We start from the raw sequence: 16,975 nt of genomic DNA on the forward strand, positions 1-16,975 counted from the left end.
GCCATGTCCTGAGCTGAGGACAATCACAATAGCCTATGTCCACTCCGCTGACCATTCACTGACCACTCCACTTCAGCAGCTTATCTTTTTATTTCAATCCATTGAGATGAATTGAATCTGGGTATAGGAATTGTCGTAATCGCGTTGGTGTTCTGTTTGTTAGCAAGCCCGATCTTTTCAGGATAATCAAGGACCTTGCTTGATTGGTCTGAAAAGAGGACCATATATTCAGACAAAACCAGGAATAGTTCTCTTACAAAAGGAGAAAAGGGAGAGCACCGGTTGTAATTATCCAATGCAGTGAGCTGGGACTTCTGGATATACTGAAGGACTCACACCTTGTTCATTTCTCTCAACAAAGTTGTTGCTGCGACCATTACGAAAATAGACAACAAGTGAAAAACAAAGGACTGGTGGTGCACTTAGCTGTTTCAGATTGAAGATATTCTTTAGGCCTGCACTGAGAATCAAGCTCAACAAGTCATTTGTATCCTCATTTTAAATTTTGAGCAGCTCAAGATCAGTGATTCCGAATGTGCTTGCAGTTTGAATACCAATTGCTAGATTTGAGGTGGACTTGCGATATCTTGTCCTGAAATTTTGATTTTTTTTCTTCTCTACATGTTATTATGGTGGCATCAATGGAAACAAGCAACAACATTTAGTAGAAGGACTGGTTCTTTATTTTCAGGAAAGACATTGCCTCGGAAAGCAATTTTGTCAAGAGGACAACTGACCATTCTTTTTATGGAGAACATTTCAAATATTGCACTCGTTAGACCTTTTAGCTCCACTCTTAACATTATTTTGTGAGTCCATTTGCAGAATATTCATTTATTATCCCTGAATGCTAGATCTGCTTTAACCTTTTACATCCTAATGAGAAAGGAATTGTAAGTTCACATGCGTGCATGTGCTGGAAGAGGTGATAGATTCTTCAAGACTATCATTGTCACCCTGCAGAGTGTGATCTAGTGCTATCTGATACCATTTTCTTTGCGTGACTTTGACGCTGCCAAACTAGATTAGAGAAGGACATCACACTGATACGGTTTTCACGGATTTCCCGGAAGAAGGTGCCAGCAGCCAATATCATTTTTTTTAATGACTGGATTCGATTTCTTACCAGAAGCCATGTTTGAGCAAGTCTTGGGAGCTCTGTCCAATGTTCAGGTTCCCATGCCTGGCAATGCTGGGGCATCGCCAGGGACGTTTGGAGGTAAGGGGTGAATGATGATGATGATAGGGGTGATGATGATAACGATGACGATGGTGGTGATGATAGCGATGATGATTGTGATGATGATGATAATGATGTTGGTGGTGGAAGTGATGGTATTGCGATGATGATGATGATGATGATAAAAACAATGATGACAAAAATGATAATGATGATGATAATGATGTTGATAATTATGAATCTGCTACTGATGGTGATAATCTTCAAATCGATTTTGTAGTGCCAGTGGTAATTAAGCACTTGTACAACTGTGGCTGCCATGGCATTGGTTTAATATCAGTATATGGCCGCTTTTTGTATTCTAAGCTAGTCTAAACTTTTCTTGTATGCAGTAGGGGCAGTTTGATAGCACCGCCCCCCCCCACATCTCCCTTTTCATTGAAAATCTGAAAGAAATTCATCCAATTGATGCACTATTGGATATCTAAGAAATGCTCTTGTGATCAGCTTAGTCACTTTGTCTACTCACCTCTAAATGCTCTTGAATATTTTGCATTATTTATTCTGGCCCCTTTAGCCATGAAAAAATAAATCCTAAATTTATCCATTATATTTTGGTTGAACTCTTTAAAATACCTGTACATCAAGAATAATTGTCACAAATAATTTTCCTTTAATGCACGGACTGTTGGTGAATGATGCATTTGAGGATATTGGTCCTTGATTCTGCCTGTTTTGATGAGGCCATAAGAACATAATCATGACAGCTAGTGATGGTCAGTATGTCTCTTGACCATTGGACATGGGGGTCATGATTGGTCACTAGGGGTCTGACACATGATGTCCAGTAGGGTGATGTCTGTTTTTGGTTTTCATATGTTTGACATAATTTCATGTCATCCATAGAAGATTGTGTGCATCATCATGCCTTGCCAATTTTCAGGAGTAGGCCTACTGATTAAGTGATTTTGACGTCTACGGTGATGAACGTTGACACTAAGTTTTTCATTTTTTGCATCTTCTGACTCCTTCCTTCCTGGTTTTCTTCCTCCGTTGCATTCTGAGATCAGCCCTGAATGCTGTTTTATCCACAATAGAGTATTTGCACATTTAATTGTTGCAGTGTTGTCCATCCATAAGGTTTTTGTAAACAATTTGTCTGCAGCAGATGTGCAAAATTATTGTACAAATGTTATTAAAGCATGGTAAAATTTGAAAATTTTGAAGATGGTATCATGCTGTTAAATTCATTGACTTTTTAAAAATAATTAAAAATGGATGACTTTTTACTAAAAGGTGTTTTGTCTCTCCTTTCATCAGTAATATTTAACAACATGCTATGGACTAAAAAAAGTTTGCTAATTTTCTTTACATTTCTTGCACCAAATGCATTGACATCATGAATAGGAGACAAATAGAGTTTTTGCAGATATCTCACTCTCCCTTTTTTTATTTTTTTTAAGTTTTTATTGGGTTTTCATAATTTTGTATAACAAATCACATATAATGAATACAATTAATTTAAAATATAACAGAATAAATACATAAGAAAAGAAAAAAAAAGCAGCATACATATTATAAGTTTATACATTCGAAAAAGTACAGATTATCAACATATCATACTTGCTAAACATGTAGTAAAAGCAGTCACTTTGTCTCTTCTATCCCCTATAGTATAGTAAAGGCAAGAATGTAATAACAGAGAGAAAAAAATCAGGTGATTCACCTATTATTAAAGATTAACAAAATTCCATCCTCAGAAGGCATATTAAGATTTTCTTCAGTTACAAAAATTGATGATAGAATATCTTACAACTTATCACTTTCTTATTAGTTCAACCACAATACGTAGGAAGGTAGCTTGTTGAAGAGATTTCAATTCAAGCTTTAATGTACATTGCTCCCAATAGTATTGACTCAAAAGAGCACGCAGCAACCGCTCTGGGTCGAGCCCAACTCTGATATACTTGTCACACCAGTGACAGGTCTCCGTCTGCGGCGGGTGGTTCACGTCGGACCTCCCCCCTTTTCTGGGAAGCCCATCTGAACTTGGTTTCGAATCACTTCCCCCCCTCCGGAGGGGGGAGAGGAGAGCGGGTGCTAGGGTCCAGGCCACGACGCCAATGACATCGGAAGGATGACTTGCACTTCAACTGGGTATGAGTTAGCCCAGGGAAAGAATTAGATCAGCAATTTTTTTTGCTCGTCTTCATCATAATTTCATGGCTACACTCACGGCTGAAATATCTTGCATCTTTCTTGTTTATTTTTTACTTCCATGTACTTCAGCTGCAGCTTGCGACACATGTGATTTACATGTCAGACGAAGGTTAGGTCCTGAAAGTATTAATATTTGTATCCTTGTCTTACTTAGCCGGTGGACATTTTGAACATGACGTAGATGAGATAAGGATGTGAGTTGTAAACTGAAGTGATAGCTTTCTATTAGTCATTCAAGATTATGTAACCTACCTAGGCCTAGATGTAATGTAGGGCCTATAGATTTGTTACACAATTTAAATATACAAAATTATCCAGGTTCTGTTGCTGTTATTTCACCAATTATGAAGTGAAGCACTGTGCTTTATATGATTGAGATTTAAATGTTGTTAGGCCTATGTATTTTAAAGGGAATATATTTTCATATCTGGTATCATTATATGGTTTATAACATGATCCTCCCATTTATTTGCTGACATTTGCTATATTGCAGAGAACTCCCGTCAACAACACTCTGAAAACAAATCAGTCAAATTTGACTAGACCAGTAGTCAGCTGGGTGCAACTGATACGACAATCACTGATTATCACATTTCTGATATATATTCTAGTCAGAAATAACTCTGTTCTAGTTAAATACCCCTAGAAAATAGTCAACTATGACTCGAATAACAGTTGCACCCAGCTGACCATATTAACTAGTAATTTTTGACTGATTTGTTTTAGAGTGAAGCAATGCAGCTTCCCAGTGAGTTATCTTTTTTTTCATCATTATTTAAATTTTGCTTTGTACTTACTTTGTCTTTGAATTGAAAAGAATAAATTCAAATTCAGTCAGTCAATCAGAGAAAGAAACCCAACTTTTTATCTGGTAACCAGCTAGAATTTAGGCCGACTGTTTTCGCTATATGATTCCTTTTTGCAAAGGAACAAAATACATTTTTTTCTTAGTTCAGGAAAAAAAAATAATAGTCTATACCACCCTTATGATGCAGAGCCTGATAGCATATTAAAAGCCATGTGCTTTCATTGTAGAATTGCCTGGGAAGAGACCACACATTGCACATCTGTATTATTTAAAAAGCATAAACAATCCTTGAGAGAAGAATAGCTTTGTCCTTAAATGACCTCAGTGAACCATTATCAGGTACTTATCAGCTCCCCTCTCAATGCCTTCTGGCCCATAATGCCTCAAGGGTACCTGTTACATAATAGCCCACCTTGTAGTCTACCTCTTCAGCCACCTTGCCTATTTCATCAGACTATTTATCGAGTCTTCGAAACGAGGTCCAGCCTTAAAATTAATTATATAATAATTCAAAAAATCAGAACTTTTATTATGAAGATCGATTGTATTATTCAATTTCAGAGGCTTATTTTAATTACTTCAGCTGTTATAACCAATTCATGCATGGTCTGTATTTGTAAACTACTTTAATGTATGCCCCTATTGATAAGACGTTTTACATTGTATTTGCAGGAGTTGTAATGTGATAACCAATTATCCTAAATAATTCTATAGTCTGCTCGTCCTTGCTGAAATTTTATATAGTTTCCTTCTTTTTTTTCTCAAAAGAATTGAATTATTACACAAATGATTCTTCCTGTTTTTATTTCTTCACATTGCTGCGTTTCATGCCAAATTATTGTTCAACATTTCTTTGGGAGATAATAGAGCCTGTCCCTCAAAATGCTTTGGTTTTTTTTTAAAGATAATTTTACTCTTCCTTAATTCCATTATGGCTTTTTTGTGTGATTTCATGTCTCCTTGCCTTTTCTTTTGTTGTTTGTTCTGTAGCTCCCACCCTATACAATGCTTCTCACTATTTCTCCCTTTCTTTATTATTTTGCTCTCCCCAATTCTTTTATAAAAGGTATAAAAACTAATGTCCTGTTTTATTGACAGTAATTCATGATTTTCTGAATCATTTTTAATATCATCTCTTTCCTTTTATATTCAAGCCAATGCTACTCAAATATAATAAAGATAAAAAGTAAATACCTAAATCAACAAGTGAAAATGTACTTTTTTTTTATGACTGAGTGTGAAACAACATAATTAAGAATTTCAAAAAGGCCTGTTTTCACCTTTTATTTGTTTTATTATTAATAAAATTACTTTTACCCATTATTTGCAAGCCACCAGCTAAGAAAAAAAGAGCTGAATTCAAAATTTGGAAGCTATATCAAAGCAAGACTGGGGATGGCACAACAGCTCAGAACATCGATCTTTGTCGTCTTGATATTTTCTGCCAAACCATCAAACCTTTGCCTTAGATAACTCGGGGACAAAAATTAAAATTCATGGGGGGAAAAAAGTACCAAAGCTCAACCATCCTCAATGGGTTTAGCATTGTTGATATTGACACGTTCTTCAGCAGGCCAAATTTTTATTTTTATTTTTTTTTCAGGGGCTACTTTTCACACACAACTTACTTCCTAAACCTACAACATTGGATAAGCTTCAACATCGCAGTGAATGGAGATTTTTCAGGGCTTTTTTTTTTGCATTCCGGGGGGGGGGGGGGGGGGGGTTGAAATTGCCCTAAGCCCCGTTCCCCCCTATTCTTCAGTAATGATAACAAAGCAGATCAGCTCATTTATATAGTCCTAGATATAGTTTCTTTATCCCTGATACTTTGTTGTACTTTCACTGTCTGGGAAATAAATCAGTGTTACGTAACATTTTCCATGTGAAAGTAAAACTCCTCTAACAACTCATTGTGTTTTATTTCGACCATGCTTCCGGACAGGACAACAACTGTGGGATTTTTTTTGTTTGTTGAAAACATAGTGGTCTGCCCATAATATCCTGCTTTGCAATTAACATTTATTGTCCAAGAGTGATAGAGAGAGAGAGAGAGACTTCGTTCACACATCCTTTGAGTGGGGGGGGGGGGGTAATCTCTGTCTCAGAAAATTATCAGATCAATATTTCAAGGTATTTAAAAGAAAAGGTTAAGGATCATTTGCTTTTTTTTGCATCTCCTGGAAGGGCATGCTCCCTATCCACCCACCGGCCCCCAGGATACATTATCATCTCCCCCCTCCTCTCAGCCCTCCCCCCATCCGCCTGTCCCCAGCTCAACCCACCCTCTTCTCTTGCCTTCCCAAATCCGTCACTGTTTCTAATTTTATATGGATAACTGGTCTTTGAGTCATCCCCCAACAAAAAACTTTGTGAAATCCTTCCCCCATCCTGGGCAGCTAATAAACTGAGTCTAGACGGGAAGTTTTTAAACAAATCACATCGATTTCACTGAAATTGGGGGTAAGCAATCCATCCCTCCTAAATTGCCAGCGTGGACACAAATTAGATGCATGATGAGTAGGCCTCCATGACACCATGTTCAAAGACTCTGTGATACATAGTTTCCTGTACCAAAGATTTTGTTAAAAAACAACAACTTGTCTTACTTCTTTTTTTTGTTTGATATAGTTCTCTTCTGATTCACATTAAATCTGTTCTTTTTCTCGTTGAAACCACTATGTGCATTCAACTCTCATTGGTATTAGCTAATTTGGTGCTATGTCAGTGAGTTTTACATTTAAATCTCACTAAAAATTAGTCTTCTGTGCAAACTCTTTACTCAAGTTAAATGGTCTGAAAGTGCAGCCTACTATGGCTTGTGTAGTGAAGGCATCCCTCTCATACAGGAACTTGCAACAGCAAGTTTTATTATATGTACTAGTCTTGTTTGAAGATCCACTTGTTGATCGAAGTGCCAGTAATGGTTTGTGCCTGCAGACTACCAAAAACTGTGGGGCTGTTTGAATTATCTGGCATCATTTTGTTTTGAAAAGCTAGACATGCTGGTGTTCTACTAAATGTTTGGTGTAGGGATATGTCTACCATGAAGCCACGGATAAAAGTCGTCAAACTTTTGTTAAAAGTTTCTGAGCGATTTTTTTTTCTTGAGCAATATTATTACCCTAAAAAGTGGGTATTCTGAACATTCAGACATTCTTGGGGATCTATACATATCCCTAAACTATGTGAGGGAGATGGGACCTCCAAACCACAATTATGCATAAAGGCCGTCTTTTGTTCAGCGTGATTGATGAGACCTGAACACAGTTTGAACTTGAATTGAGTTATATTAAGATAGGGACTGGATTTGAGGAAAGAAAATAATGTGGAAAGGAAAAGAATGGGGAAAAGAAGAAAAAAAGATGGACATTTGCATGAAAAGGATTGGAGAAAGAGGATATTTGAAAAATCTAAGCATGAGATTAAAGAGGAGAAAAAAGAAATGAAACAGGAAACTAAAAAAAAGTAGTAAAAAAAGTAAAAGAACAAAAAACTTAAGAATAGGCCTATTTGAAATAGGAAGAAACACAGAATGAATATTTTTTTTAAATATTTTTCATAAGGACACTAGCTGGGCTGAGTGTGGCAAACATTGATCCATGCCTTGCCAAAGGTACTTGGCGTATTCCATGTTAGTGGTTTGCGAGACCTTTTTCAAACGACAGCAAATAGTTGATTGAACACCACCAGGTTTTTAATGAAACATCTATTCCTAACTAAGCCAGATGACCACACTTCTTAAGAGGAAGGTGGATTTTTTGGAATTTTTTATTGAAAACTACAATTTTCATATGCAGGATAGTGGGATACAAGTTGTTACCATTGTAATTCTGAGTTGCTTGTTAGGAATGCAGTGTATTTATTCCCTGCTTTTTTGTCTTTGAGTTGGATTGGAATAATTCTTAGCCTTGACCTTAACTGTTCTTGCAACTATGTAAATCGGTCAGGGAAAAAAGCATGTTTGATATAGGGATTTAAACATTTTGGATTTAGGAAGAAATGTCTTATAGGCAATTCATTCAATTTAGCGAAGAAAAAAAGAACAAGGAAAACAAGGAAAAGGAAGTGTGAGCACAAAATTATAAATAAAGTGTTATGAAGTTGTGAATGTAAAATATTCAAATTCCTTATTTTGAATTCAAGAGTAAGTGGATTTGCATGTAGAAAATGAATCGGGGCTTATTGTTTTACATGCTGTGTGTACACAGTAAAAATGTTGTTTGAAATTCTGTGCAATGCTGTTTACCATATGACCCTTGCAGTAGTTGTTAAAAAGCTTCAACGACTATGCTTTATTTATTGATAATTGAATGTTAAAAATTCAACTTTATTCTTTAAGATATCAAACACTAGTTTTAAACTGCTCAAACAACTACTTTAAGGTTTTATATAGTAAACAATGCTGTATGTTTGAACAGCATTTTTTTACTGTGTATTTCAGTGGCACGTATAAAAAAGGAAAGGATGAGCGTTAGAGAAGCTTGTGTTTGCAATGTCTGAAGTAAGCGACTAGGCGGCTTCGCTCACACAACAAATTTATAGATCCATCCCGTCAATGAAAGAAATATCATAAAGAAATGACCCAATTCTGGTCACCTGCACACATCGCCCGCTTCAATATGAAATATCTGATCGCCGTGGCAACGGCATATTTGGACTGGATTGAGCTGGCAGTGACCATGGTCCTTGGAGTCCTGTGGCCACGCCCATTTTTCGTCCCCCTGAGGACTGGTGTCATGTGGAAAAGGGGGTAAGCTTTTCAATCAGTGCTGTTCTAATTTGACTGGTTCGGAGGCTAGGCTTTGCTCAAAGACTCTAAGAAAGTTCTCAATGGTTGATGGTTTGTGCTGTTAAAATGGGGGGGGGGGGGGGGAGAAAAGACAGCTTGTGCAAATAACTATTAGAAATGCCATTATTAGAATTTTAGAGCAAGAGGAATGGCAGAAAGGGGGAAGGGGAGGAGAGGGTGACGTTAAGCATGAGGAGGGTGGGGGATGTTTGAAAGTTAGCCTACGGATGATGAAATGGAAGGGGAGGGGTGTAGTTGTCAAAGTTCATCTTTTATCTGAACAAACTTTGTGGTCAGAAGACAGAGTTGACAAGTCCAAGGTTTACAATCCATTACTATTTTTGTTTGACCAATAGGGAAGACAGGCTTTGGAAGTTTCAACTTCTGCATAGTGAAAAACCACATGATACCAGTCAATACTGTGTATAGTTTATGCTGCTAACGTTATACAATTTCGAATTCAAGATCCTTATGACATGAGCAAAAATTGAAAATGAAGGCCTTTGCCTCTGATCCACCGTAAATCAATTTCCATTTTTAGCCATTTCTGCATGTAAAGGAAATGTATTTGTACATGCATTTACATTATTTTGTAACAACTGTGAACATGATAAAATTGGTAAACTTGGGAAACATTTGTTTCCAAAAATGAACCACCTTATTCCCTTTGTTTCAAGAAAATGATCCTCATTATTTTTATTTTTTTTATTTTAAAGGTTTTGTATTAAATTAAAAAATATATTATCAAAATGATTTGGAATGATTTAAGAATGTCAGATGATGTAAAAAACAAAGTAATGAAGAATAAAAGACAGAAACCACATGAAGAATAATGTGAAAAAAAGCACAGCCTCCCCCTCTCTTGAATCCAACCCAAATAAAAACTTGTTTTTATGAGAAAAAGATAAAACAGACAAGTTTATATGTGAAAGTTTGAAAAATATTGGACAAACAACAAGAAAGTTATGAATTTTTAAAAGTTGTTAATATTGGTAATCACTATACTCATGGAGACTTCAAATTGGCCACATATGGGATGTCATAGTGATGTAAGGCAAGGACTACTCTTCCATGTACTCCACTATATATTATGGCTAAAATGTCATTTTTCCCAAAAGTTTTATTTCAAATTATATTTTTCTTTCATGAGGACATTAGAAAATATACTACCTGGGTTATATTTAGATTACTGCCCCAGGGGAATGGGTACTTGGGAGAAAACCACAAAACCCTGATAATAAAGTACATGGCCTATGGGAAAGTTGTCCTTGCCCCTTGTCATAATTTACTTACCCAGTTGCCAATTTGAAATCTACATACTATTAGCGATCCCAATTTTAAAGCAGCTATAACTTTCTTATTGCTTGTCCGATTTCTTTCAAATTTTCACCATTCTGTTTAATTTATTTTTCTCCTTCCCAACACAACATTTTATGGCCAAGGCTGGATTCTCCTTTAAATCAAATAATTTTGAATGTCTCTACACATCCACCGGGAAAGATGAACAGCCGCAATCTTGAAGGTTTTATCTTTATCAGAGTGTTGGAAAATGTGTGATAATGGATGACTCTGCCCCCTCAGGTCCATTGTTTCTCAAGATTTGTTCATATCAACTTTGTTTATATGTTAGGTTGAGAAGTTGAAGGACTTTAGAAGGTTAAAGTCAATAAAAACAAACTTGGTGTAGAAACTGTTGGCCACGATTGATCACCTGTTGGCTCAAAGAATGTCATCGTTTCAACCTCTTTGTTTTCATCAAACTGGTCTGGAAACCAAATAAAACTGACCAGTGTCAATTAATTTCCGCTCATATCATCAATGTTCATCTTTTCCATGTTGGTCCCATTTTTAAGTCATCATGCAAGTTGAAAACAAAATAATGTCCACTTATTTCATCATTGAATTGAATTCATTTATTTTCCATTAAAAAAATATGCAAAATATAGAATATACAAACATTACAAAGTATAGAAATGAGACATTATACAAATGATGTATCATACTTTAAAATAAATGCAAAATACTTTGTTTTATATATACATATTAGGAAAATTGGATGTCCATGGAAGCAGTATGCTTGTAGGGTTGGGTCACCCAGTACATATATGAATCAGTAAATGATAGAATACATAATACAGTGTTATGGAATACTAAAATGATAAAACTTCGATCAACGATAATGATATATTACATATATATACCATACATATCATTTACCTGTGAATTATTTCCCCCAGATCTTCTTTTGTTTTTGTGTACATAAGAATGAAGGTCTACAGAACATTAGTAATCCTAAACTATCAAAGAATTATTTCTAACTTGAGAACATAATCACACTCTCAGTAGGATCTACATGATTTAAGTTTTTGCAGTAGGGACATTAATGTTGGGGGTGCATCCCCTCCCCCCCCCCCCTGTTGGAGCCACTACCCCCACTCAGCCCCTGGTTGCCACCCAGAAATTTGAAAAAAAATAGAGTATCAGCCCCTTGCCTCCCACATTTGTCTTGCCCTCCGCTACCCCCCCCCCTTTTTGAAAATCCTGGTGCTGCCACTGTGAGTTTGGTGATAAGGTAGGCCCATGTTCTTATATTCTGTAATATTCCCCCCCCCCCGTTGGAGCCACTACCCCCACTCAGCCCCTGGTTGCCACCCAGAAATTTGGGGAAAAAAATAGAGTATCAGCCCCTTGCCTCCCATACTTGTCTTGCCCTCCGCTACCCCCCTTTTGAAAATCCTGGTGCTGCCATTGTGAGTTTGGTGATTGGGTAGGCCCATGTTCTTATATTCTGTAATATTCCCCCCCGTTGGAGCCACTTCCCCCACTCAGCCCCTGGTTGCCACCCAGAAATTTGAAAAAAAATAGAGTATCAGCCCCTTGCCTCCCACACTTGTCTTGCCCTCCGCTACCCCCCTTTTGAAAATCCTGGTGCTGCCATTGTGAGTTTGGTGATTGGGTAGGCCCATGCTCTTATATTTTGTCATATTTTTCTTGAGGTATTTTTGTTTAAGTTGCCTACCTTTGAAATTGGGTGGAGGGGGGGGGGTGGGTGAGTATCACTTAAAGGAGAATGAAACCCTTGAAACCAGCTGAATCTATATCAAAGAGAAAAATCAAAGAAACATATTGTTGAAAGTTTGAGGAAGATTGAATGAATAATAAGAAAGTTATGAGCATTCGAATATTGAGATCACTAGTGCCATGTAGATCCTCCCAACGGCAATGCGACCAAGATCTGTGATATCACACACGTACAACTCCCTCATTACTTTAGTACTTATTTCACTTATATTCTCACTTTTATAGAGTCTATCACAAGGTGAGGTGTTTTCTTTATGAGATGACAAGTACAGAGGTTTCACAACATTATATCATTGATGAATCGTTTGTCATATGATTAGAATGAGCAAAAAGAGATGTTTTGGGGTATATTTTCAGTGTCCAAATGGGAGAGTTGTACGTGTGTGACATCACAGATCTTGGTCGCATTGCCAATGGGAGGATCTCCATAGCATTAGTGATCTCGACATTCAAATGCTCATAACTCTTTTATTGCTAGTCCTATTTTACTCAAAGTTTTGTTGATCTTATTCTTTGATTTTGCTGCTTTCAAAAAAGCTAACTTGCTCCAAGAGTTTCATTCGCCTTTAAAGTTGAAAAGTTCAATAAGTTTGCACAACAGTTCTGTTGATCGTGCAAGTTCAAAACAAAATACGAACAATTGCATGTATATGATGCTGTTGACGTTGGTTTGAGTCACAGTGTGTAGAATCAATCAACGATTTCAAAGCAAACAAGAAGAAAAAATATTGATGTTTGCTATTTGACCAAGTTAAGCACGAATGTCCTTGGTTATTTTTGCAGGCAGAGTATGTTTGTGTGTAAAAAGGTCTATGATGATTGTGGTTAGTCATAGAAATTAACTTCATTCACAACCAATTCTACATTCTTCTCCCTCTCCCCCTATTGCTGCTTTGTTTGGTGACACGGCATTTGCTCCTGCGACATTTGCTACGGTCTTAATATCTCAGAGGGCATAGGGTTAGAGTTCGGAGTGTAATAGACATTTCGGTTCAGAATTAAGATTAGGATTAGTGTGTATTTTATTTTAGGTTTGGGTTAACGTGTGGAGTTTACATCGGAGCTATTGTCGCCGGAGCAAATGTCATGGAACTGCTATGTTCACAGGATGTTAGGTGCTTATTATAACCCACTTGCTTATCAATGGTCAGATTATATCTATGATTAATGTGAATAATATTACTGCTTTGTAGGTCTGCAATATGTATATTATTGAGGGTTATTCCCAATTTGTGCCATGTAAGTGTATTCATACAATTTAGCTTGAATATCATTAATCATGCAGTATTATGAATGGCTTCTGTGAATGCAACTTCAGTTATCTACTGATTTGTTACCATGTGCTTCTCATAGTTATGTTCATATTTCAAATTCATATGATCAATGTGAACATGGCTTCTAGTATTATGCTATGATTGTCCATTTGAAGCATACACATGGTATTAATGTTTCATTTGGTTGGATATGAACACGTCCACTGTGACATAATGTCCAAGCACATGACTCTCAATTCAGTGTTTCATTTGATTTGATATGAACACATCCACTGTCACATAACATCCAAGCACATGACTGTTCACTCAATGTCCTTGCTGTGGTCAGAGGAGTTCATATGTCCAAGGTTTATTACGTTGTGGATAAACATTCTTGAGGTTGACCCTCCCAAGGATATAGATGACCAATGGTCACTTGAGACAAATGATGTAAATAAAGTTTGTGGTCAGGAGATAAAAAAACCAATGGAATAAGAAATAGGGTGAATGTGATGGTCATGTGACAGGGTCAGGAAGTGACCCGCTTCTTTTTGCCAAAGGAATGTATGATCATGAACTATTGTGATGCATTAAAGATAATGAGTCAATGACCAATTAGAGAATAATGATTTGAGAATAATGAAAACAGTACAGCCCATCTAAAGTCTTATGTTTAATTGGAGATAATAATCTGAATTCTGATTTTTGTTTGCTGTTTCTTGAATCTTATTTTAAACTCTTGAAGGAGTTCCATGGCTTTGAAATTAAGACATTTTAAGGATTATTTAACTTTTCCTACTGCTGTTTGAAATTGAGGCTCAGTAGGATTACTAGAACTGCAGATAATGCTTTAAAAGTTTACCCTGACTTTTCCCTTTAAATTTCTGTTTCATTGATTTTTACATAGATTTCTATTCAGAGAAAGTCATTTCTTGGTCTAAATGAATGATATAGGTAGGCAAATTAATGATGATAATAATTTTCAAGATTTGCTCTGGCCCGGTGCAGCTATCCTAGATCATGGTACATTTCCCTAAATTCCCTTATTTGACATTACTCATAATAATATTCCTCTTGTTTGTACTTTTGCTGTATTTTTCTTTATCTGACATGGAAACGGTGAACTAGGAAGTAGGCCTAATTAGAGTTGAAACCTTAGAAGCAGTGAAGGAATTCAATTATTACTTTGGATATCATAACACGGTGAAAGCGAATAGAGACAAAGGGCACTCATGTCAGATCAAAGAAAGTCGGAAGCCAAAGACAAACTCGATAGAGAGAATGCCTCTTTGTTTTGGCGCTCGTAAACTAAATTTACTGACCAGAAATGACTCTCTGGACAGCTCTTTTAAGGTCCGAAAAGGCTCCAGAATTTTGTTGGCGCTGTTGATGTTGGGTAAATAAACCCAGGGATAAAGTGGGTGATAGCTTTCGTATCCCCTTCTGACAAAGAAGACCTTCAGATGGAAAGGTGACCGGACGATGCCTTGGACTTGGACTTCGAAGATGTGACCATGATGATGATGATGATGATATTGGTGGAGGTCTGTTAAACTGAGAGGGAAATGGTAGCGAGTGATGTTGCTTTAGAAGTTGAGGTGAGGAGGAAAGGGGATGGGGGAGGGGGTAAAGATAGGAGGGGGAACTCAGGTTAATGGGATAGGGGGTGATGGTGATTAGAGTAAGGGAATGATTATGTTGGTGGAAGTCTGTTCAACTGAGAGTAAAATGGTAGCGAGTGATGTTGCTCAAGAGAGGATGGGGTAATGGGGACGGAATGGGGGTAAAGATGGTAAGGGGCACTTGGTTAATGGGGGGGGGAGGGGGGCGATGGTGATTGGAGTAAGGAAATGATAGAAGTCTGTTAAACTGAGAGTAAAATGGTAGCGAGTGTTGCTGCTCAAGAAGTTGGGGGTAATGGGGAAGAGAGGGTAAGGAGGAATGGAGTAAGTGGAAGGAGGGGGAGGGGGATAAAGATGTTGATTGGGTTAGGGGAATGATATTGGTGGAAGTCTTTTAAACTGGGAGTAAAATGGTAGCGAGTGAAGCTGTTCAAGAGATGATGGGGGTTATGAGGAAGAGGGGGTAAGGAGGAAAGGGTGTGGAGGAAGGGGTATAACTGGAAGGAAGGGGATGGTGATGATGTGAGTTTTCTTAATTGGAATAGGGGTACGGTACTGGTGGACTTCTGTTAAACTGAGAATAAGATAGAAGCGAGTGATGTTGATCCAGAGAGGGTGGGGTAAGGAGGAGGGCGAGGGGTTGAGCTGGGGAAGGGACTTGGATGAAGTAGCGATGAGGGATTGGAATAGAGGAATGATGATGTTGTTGGTAGCAGTCTGTTAAACTGAGAGTAAAATGGTATCGAGTGATGTTGCCAGAGGGAGGATGGGGTATGGATGAGATGGGCGAGGGGGTAAAAAGAGGGGTTAGCGGGAATTGGGGATAATGAAGATGGGAGTTTGGTCGATTGGAAGAGGGAAATGATTTTGGTGGAAGTTTGTTGAAGAGAGAGTAAAATAGCTGTGACTGATTCTGCTCATACACTCTGAAAAGAAATCAGTCAAAATTACTAATAAATCGAGTCAGATGGGTGCAACTGTGAGGCTAGTAGACCTACTTATCAACTCTTCAATGAGTAATTAGCCAAGTAATTCATTTGAAGGTGAAAATAAGAGGAGTGAATATCGATGTTTTTGTATGTATCTCTATATTTTGCTGAAATTGTCCGCACCATCTGTGTGATAAAAGTGGAGGGTGCTTTAATACCCCACCCCTCTTCAGCCATCACATTGCCAGCTTGTCCCCAAACTGGACATGACTTACGAAAGTAGGAAGTCCAGTGCCGGCTCTTGAGTGTCATGAACAATCGCTGACCGCAATTTACGATGTCCAAGCAGGTTTTGTGGATTATGTGTAAAGAACCCTCCCCAGGGATTGATATGGATAAATAAAAAAAAAAGAGAGAGAAAAAAATAGCATGAAAATAATCTCCCAATAGCCTTGACCTGGCCGGAGCGAAAAGAATGGACATTTGCCAAGTCCCCGGGCAGCATATGTGTGTACACATTACATGTGTGATGTATTGCTGTGTGTATATATAGATTTGTGTGTGGTATGTGTCTGTGTGTGTATGGCTGCATTTTTCAATGTCCAGCCGAAATGCAAATGTCCAATCTATTTCTGTTTGATATCATATAGCCTTGGCTGTGACTGTGCATAGTCTGTATCTCCAAACCCTTAATGTACAATATTTTGGAGAGAGAGAGGGTGTGTGTGTGTGTGTGTGTATGCCCCCCACTCAAATTATATTTTGATGGGGTTGTGCCTCACGAAACCCTGAAATGGGGGTCTAAGGACCTGACCACAAGGATTTTGTGATCAGAAGGAATAGCAAAAGAGTAGGCCTATAGGCTGACGCCTGAAATTTGTATTCATGATAAAATTAAAAATTCATGTTAATTGAATGTTTTATTTCTTTTCCCATTTCATTATGATTATTGGTATACCTGTAATTTTCTAAAGGAACATATTGAGTAGGCCTATATGAAATAGGCACGTAGTGACTGTAGTTCGTTTTACCTCATATGAAGCTGTCTTTTAATCGTTTAATTTGGGGTTTCAGGGTGTGTGTGAGGGTG

At 37.5% G+C, this 16,975-nt stretch overlaps 1 protein-coding gene across 1 annotated transcript in view; it reads left to right on the forward strand.

Annotated features, from left to right (window-relative positions):
- Nucleotides 1-16,975, forward strand: part of LOC129267957 (ecdysone-induced protein 78C-like) — a 107,775-nt gene that overhangs the window by 70,934 nt on the left and 19,866 nt on the right. The window lies entirely within an intron of this gene.

This window comes from Lytechinus pictus, chromosome 9 (assembly GCF_037042905.1).
Source record: "Lytechinus pictus isolate F3 Inbred chromosome 9, Lp3.0, whole genome shotgun sequence".
NCBI lineage: Eukaryota > Metazoa > Echinodermata > Echinoidea > Temnopleuroida > Toxopneustidae > Lytechinus > Lytechinus pictus.